The 7,005-nt window shown below is 40.9% G+C and overlaps 1 non-coding gene across 1 annotated transcript; it reads right to left on the reverse strand.

Annotated features, from left to right (window-relative positions):
- Nucleotides 1–2,202: 2,202 nt before the first annotated feature.
- Nucleotides 2,203–2,309, reverse strand: LOC121210546 (small nucleolar RNA R71). The gene has a single exon (XR_005905663.1). It is a non-coding gene; the product is annotated as a small nucleolar RNA R71 (small nucleolar RNA).
- Between the last annotated feature and the right edge of the window lie 4,696 nt (nt 2,310–7,005).

The following is a 7,005-nucleotide window of genomic DNA, read 5'->3' on the forward strand; positions in this document are numbered from 1 at the left end:
ATCCGATCAGGGTGCATCGCCAGCCCCCATTCGCTTCCCTCCCAACAATTTCAAGCACTCTTTGACTGTTGATAAACACCAAATTATATATATTTTTACCCCAAATACTTAGCATATTTATGGATGTTTTTCACTAGATTTTTGGATTTTGGTGCTCTTAATCCAGTTATTTCATGTTTTGTACTCACGAGAGCACTAAGAGTCAAAAGGAGCCAAAAACGAGCAAAAAAGGACAAAATAAACCAAATCAAGAAGATGACACGGCCTAAGCCTTGCCACATGTGCTATTCACACGCCAGTGTCTTTCGAAGGTGTCGACCAAGGCTTTCACGATTTACACGACCTAACCATTGACCCACACAGTCGTGTGCAATTTAACGAATCGAACACGACCTGGCAATCATGTCACACGGCCGTGGCACATGGGCATGTCCCTTTTTCAAATAGTTGTATTTTACATGGAAAATGATACTTAATGAGGAAGAAAGCCAATCCAAAGCCTATATAAACAACCTAAGTATGAATTAGAAGGGGGCAGCTCTCCTCCAGAACTTTTCTGGAGTACAGAACCACACGCCGGGAATTTCTTGAAGGAAGCCAGATAATCCATCTCAAAAGCCCGAGCTACTCCAAGACTGAAGATCTCTCTCAGAATTCCTTCAGGGGTTTTTAGAGTTTTCTTTATGTTCTGTTATTTTCATACTTTTGAGATGTACTCTTATTTTATTATGAACTAAACCCCTTAGATACCTAAGGGGGTTGAAACTTATGATGGATCTTGTTATTATTATCTGAACTGTATGACAAATACTTGATTTGTTCATAATTATGTGTTCTTAATGCTTGATTAATATTCCGGGTACTGATTCATGATTTGATGTGTTTATGCAGAGGAGCAAAAGTCCCTGTCTAATAGTAGATTTCGCATAATTAAGCGGAGTTGATCCACGAGATTTTGCCGAATTAGGGTGAAATCTAATATGGGAGTCCATAGATCGATTTACTGCTTCCCTAGGGGTTTTAATTAGAAAGAGATTTCAATTAATTCAACTTAGGGTTTGGTGTTATTAGTCTCGAAAGAGATAATAATATAGGTTAGGGAGTCTCACGGATCAAGTCAAGTAAATAAATCGTCTGGTTCAAAGTCAGATAACAAGTGAAATATAGGTGGATTCCTCCTAAGGTGTTGTCTTTATCAATTACTTTTCTTCAAGTCTATTTCCAAATTTTCTTTTTGCTTTAGTTTAGTTAGTTAATTAGTTTAGTTAATTAGTTTAATAAACAACCCCTCTTTATTTCTAGGTTAAATAATAAAAAGATAGTTATTACCAGTACTTTTGGTTCCCTTGGGTACGATATCCCGGTCTTGTCATTGCTATACTATTGTTTGATAGGTGCGCTTTCCTTTTCGTCGTGATAATAGTTAGTCTAGGTTTGATCTTTATTATAAATATTTATTACTTGTTACGAATCACACGATCAAGTTTTTGGCGCCGTTGCCGGGGAACTAAAATATTAGGAACGCTAAATTTTTATTACTTTAGCCATTTATTTTTATTGCAATTTAATTTAATTTTATTATTATCTATTAATTTCCTTATTCTTTCTCTTGGCAGGTTTTTATAGTTTATGACTAGAAGAAACCTATCGGGACCATTACTTTTTGACGAAAAAATTGATCGTACAATTCCTAGATATCAAAGAGAGATAAGGTGCAACTTATGATACATGAAGAACGAGCAAGAAGACAATACTCAACCCCCAATCGAAGAGATGGCGAAAAACCGAGGCAATCAGCTACCTCCTGCAATTGCGGCTAATCAAAATCCTACTCCACGCACTATGTATGATTATGCTAAACCTTCTTTAACATGAACTGAATCTAGCATAGTTAGACCTGCTGTAGCTGCAAATGCTTTTGAATTAAAACCTAACACTATTCAGATGATACAGCAGTTTGTTCAGTTTGATGGTTTGCAGGATGAAGATCCCAACGCTCACTTAGAACATTTCCTGGAATTTTGCGATACATTCAAAATCAATGGCGTTTTTGATGATGCCATTCGTCTTCGGTTGTTTCCTTTTTCAATGAGGAACAAAGCTAAACAGTGGTTGAACTCGTTACCACGAGGGTCAATTACTACTTGGGAACAAATGACCGAGAAATTTCTACTAAAATATTTTTCACTAGCTAAAAGGGCTAAATTACGTAATGATATCTCTTCTTTTGTGCAGATGGATTTAGAAACACCTTACGATGCATGGGAGAGATACAAGGACTTACTGAGAAGGTGCCCTCACCATGGGTTACCATTTTGGCTGCAAGTACAAACATTCCACAATGGTTTGAATCCCTCGACTAGGCAAATGGTTGACGCAGCTGCTGGCGGAACTATCAACAACAAAACACCTGCAGAGGCTTATGAATTCATTGAAGAAATGTCACTGAATAACTATCAGTTGCAAATCTTGAGGACTAAGCCAACAAAAATAGCCGGCGTTTATAACGTTGACTCAGTTACTATGCTGTCAAATCAGGTAGAACTTCTCAATAAAAAGATTGATGGTTTTCTTAGTTCTACGCAGGTACATCCAATAATGAGGAACCACCCAAATTTCTCCTAGGGTGGTCAAGGAAATCAAAGCCATAAAATCCTCAGGGTTCAACAGCCATCTTATCAACAAGAGAAGGAACCGAACCTTGAGGAGATGCTCTCAAAATTCATATCAATGTCAGAAACCTATTTCCAAAATACCGAGACAGCACTTAAAAATCAACAAGCATCGATCCAAGGACTCAAAACTTAGATAGGCTAGCTTTCCAAACTGATCTCCGAACGACCACAAGGTAGCTTGCCAAGTAACACTAAACCCAACCCAAGGGAACAGCTCAACGCAATTAATATCCAGAATGATGAAGGAGTCATTGAGCCTGAAATAGAACCAAGGCAAGAAACAGTGGTAAGCAAATGGAGAGATGAGGTAGGTCAAAATACAAACAAACCAGTGACTGTCGAATATAAACCTCGTGTGCCATACCCTAACGCGACAAGGAAAGATCGCTCAGACGAACAATTCGATAAATTCCTTAAATTTTTGAAAAAATTACATATTAACTTACCATTTATTGAAGTTTTGTCACAGATGTCAAATGCAATGAAATTTTTAAAAGAGATTTTAGTAAATAAGCGGAAGTTGGACAAAGCGTCGCATGTGGAGCTAAATGCAGTTTGCTCAGCTATTCTACAGAATAAGCTACCCCACAAATTGAAAGATCCAGGGAGTTTTACAATTCCTTGTTTAATTGGTAGTTTAGATATAAGTCGTGCATTAGCTGATTTAGGGGCTAGTATTAACGTTATGCCTTACAAAATGTTTAAGCAACTAGGTCTTGGGAAACCTAAACAAACTAGGATGAGCATTCAATTGGCAGATAAAACTATAAGATTCCCTAGGGGTATTATTGAAGATGTACTCGTGAAAGTAGATAAGTTCATATTTCCTGTTGATTTCATTGTTCTAGACATAGAGGAGGATAATAACACCCCTTTGATTTTAGGGAGGCCCTTTTTAGAAACTTCTAAAACAATAATTGATGTTGGCACAGGTGAGCTTACACTTCGTGTGGGAGACGAAACGATCACCCTTCAAGCTCGTAATTCTGGCATCACATCGAGCACTGAAGGTAATAGTCCACACCAATCTACTAAAACTGACAATATGACTTTGTAAAAATTAAGCTTCAAAGACGTTCACGAGCCATGTTCTAGAAATGATAGAGGACACATTCATGAAGAATGAAGGCTACGGATAGAGGAGCTAGACGAATGGCGAGAACACAAACCGAGAACACATGATAAATCGAAACTACGTCAAAACAAGCCCGATACCTCTCCTAATCAACTTAAGGTTGGCGATAAAGTCTTATTAGACACCGCAGATCCTCACATTGTCACTACCACATCGAATAAGGAAATCCCTCTTACGGTATTCAGTATTTTTCCATTCGGTACAGTGAAGGTGAGTCACCCCAAGTTCGACACTTTTAAGGTAAACAACACCCGATTAAAACCCTATTTTGATGAGATTGATAGTAAGAATGAGGAGTATAAACTCCTCAAACCACCCTGACCATTCACTAGAGAGATTAGACTATAAATAAGCGCTTCTCGAGAGGCAACCCGAACACTAACATATTTTGATTTCTTTATTTTTTATTTTTTATTTGTAACACTATAAACAATTAGATTTATCTTTGAATTGCAAAGTTTTTCAGTATACATGGCCAAGAACATGGGCGTGCCTAAGACCGTGGCCAAGTAGGGGAAGAAACACGGCTGTACGGTATGGCCGTGTGGAAGCAGGACATGATTTCCCCAAAACACGGGATACAATAAATCCCCACGGCCGTGCGACATGGCCGTGGGTGAACTTGATAGGATTAACACGGGCGTGGGAATGGAAAAACACCGGTGTGCCAGGGGCAAGGCTCGATTCTGTTTCTTCGACACGGGCGCGACACTCGCCCGTGCCATTAAGCCATGGACAATAATACACGGGCGTGGTACCCTAACACACGGGCGTAGGAGAAGCGAACAAAGCTAGACACGACCGTGCGACATGGCCGTGTGCCACACACGCCCAAGACATACAGGCGTGGGATAGTAGTCGGGCACGACCTAAATTGTAAAATTCAAAAAGCATGGGCTCACCTTCAGAGTACACAGGTGTGGCCCTAAGCCGTGTGCACCTCCCCTATTTAAGCAAATCACTATTCATTTTCTTCTTCCTTTCAAAACCCTAGCCGAAATCTCCCCTTCTCCAATCCCTAATCCTTATTCTGGCCACCATTCCTCAGATTCTCACTTCTCCAACCCCCAAACCACCCTAAAATCCACTCTCCCTGCATCAATCCTCACTTTCCCCTCTCTTTTCCCCCCATTTTTCCTCCACACGGCTATACACTCACGCCACACACCCGTGCTTGCCACCAACACGCCCGTGCTCCACCCTACAGCAATTTTTGGTACATTATGTCATCATCAAGAGGCAAGAAGGCCGCGGTCCCATCCTCAAAGAGACATTGGGGATCGGGTTTTTCCTCGGTACGTGCTACAGGCGAAGTTCGGCACCCATTCCTTGAGTTTCCGCAAGCTTCGCAAGAGGAGCTATTTTAGATACTACGCGCGCGACCCCTCACTACAGGTCGTTGCATTGACTGGGCTACCGTAGAGCAAGTCCAGCTAGCTGATGCCATCCGTGCCCTCATGTCCACAGACCCATGGGAACAATTCTTCGCTATTATTGAGCCAACTTATTTAGAGCTAACTTTAGAATTATGCTCTACTTTTCATTTACAGATGGTGATGACGAACAATGATGACCTAGGCACCATTCACTTCCGATTAGACGGTCTAGTTCGCGCGATGAGTGTCCCAGAGTTTGTAGTCGCTCTGGGACTTTACACCGATGAGTTTATGGAGGAGGAGGACATGAATGCACTACCACGCAATATCCACATTTCTCCTTCCTTGTGCTGAAAGGCTTTGGCACCACTCTCTTCCACCTATGACCCCAGCCGCTCGAAGGCCTCAGCTCTCGCCCCTTCCCTACGGTATCTCCATGCCATATTAGCACACACCTTGACCGGAAGGATAGAGAGCACCGGCGTCGTCAACACCCATGATGCCTACTATTTATGGTGCATGTCGAATGCCCACGTGACTGACTTGGCATATTTCACTGTTTTGCCATTCGCCATCAGACCGAGCGGCATCAGAAGGAAGTAATATCTATCGGCCCCTACGTGACGCGCCTTGCCAGACACTTCGGCCTCCTCAACACCGTGGCCCAGTCATCAATGCTTACATTGATAGGTCAGATGTCCCCACAGGGCATCACGACTATGTTACATATGAGGATGATCGAGCACCGACGTCGGACCAATCCTCCTCAGTACTACCATTGACGAGGAGGATCTTGAGGACATTCGTGATGATGTCCCCCCACAGCACGAGGAACCTTCTACCACGCCACCTAGGGAATGACCAGTTCATGTGACTGCTTCATTGGCACACCTTTTCGACCGACTCACTCACTTCGAGCAGTATTGCACTACACAGTTCGAGATGATTCATGAGCGAGATTAGCGATGTGATAGACAGATGGACGACATGCAGGCCATGATGCAGTAGCTGTGCCAGCACTTCCACATCGCCACTCCAGCGCCACCACCTGAGGGCCCCACTGACAAGGATCATTGAATCCTCCTATCTTTTTATTTTTATTTTTATTTTTATTTTCATTTCAATTTTATTATTTTCTTTTGAAAGACATATCTATATTAGTAAATTTTTCTTTTTTCATTTTTCTGGTATTTCTAACAAGAAATCCCACTACGCTCTCTTCCACACCAACTCTTAATAAGCTCTTCATGGTTCTACAAACTTCCAAGCAAAGCTGCTAGGAATATTTTATGGAATGAGGAAACAAATGGGACATAATACCTCACAAGTGCCATGTTCAACGACCCAATTTCTTCATCTAGCTAAGAACAGTGGCAGCTACCACTTTCCCGAAACACTCCAGCCTCAGAATCAAGCTCCACATCCATATAACAGGGAGTTTCACCTCCTTCCCTCTTATGATTTTCTTTATTTTGAATAATCTATCTTTGTACATTAAGGGAAATGTACATCTTAAGTGTGGGGGGTAAACATGAACATGATGCCTAACTTTTTGCATTATTCTCAAATCCCTGAATTTAATCTTGTGCTTAAGTGATTTTCTCATAATATTGATCGAATGAATTCTGATTGATCTATAATTATTGTTGATATGTCATGAATTAGACCATGGGAATTATGCATGATTATTTGATTATAGGACATTAGAGAATTGAGCATGATAAATTGACATTTTGAGAACTAAATTTTTTAGATTATTTTCCTAAATTGAGGTATTATCTTGAAATCTTAAGTATACAAGAATGACATCAAAAACCCA

The sequence above is a fragment of the Gossypium hirsutum genome, chromosome A11, assembly GCF_007990345.1.
Source record: "Gossypium hirsutum isolate 1008001.06 chromosome A11, Gossypium_hirsutum_v2.1, whole genome shotgun sequence".
Classification (NCBI taxonomy): Eukaryota; Viridiplantae; Streptophyta; class Magnoliopsida; order Malvales; family Malvaceae; genus Gossypium; species Gossypium hirsutum.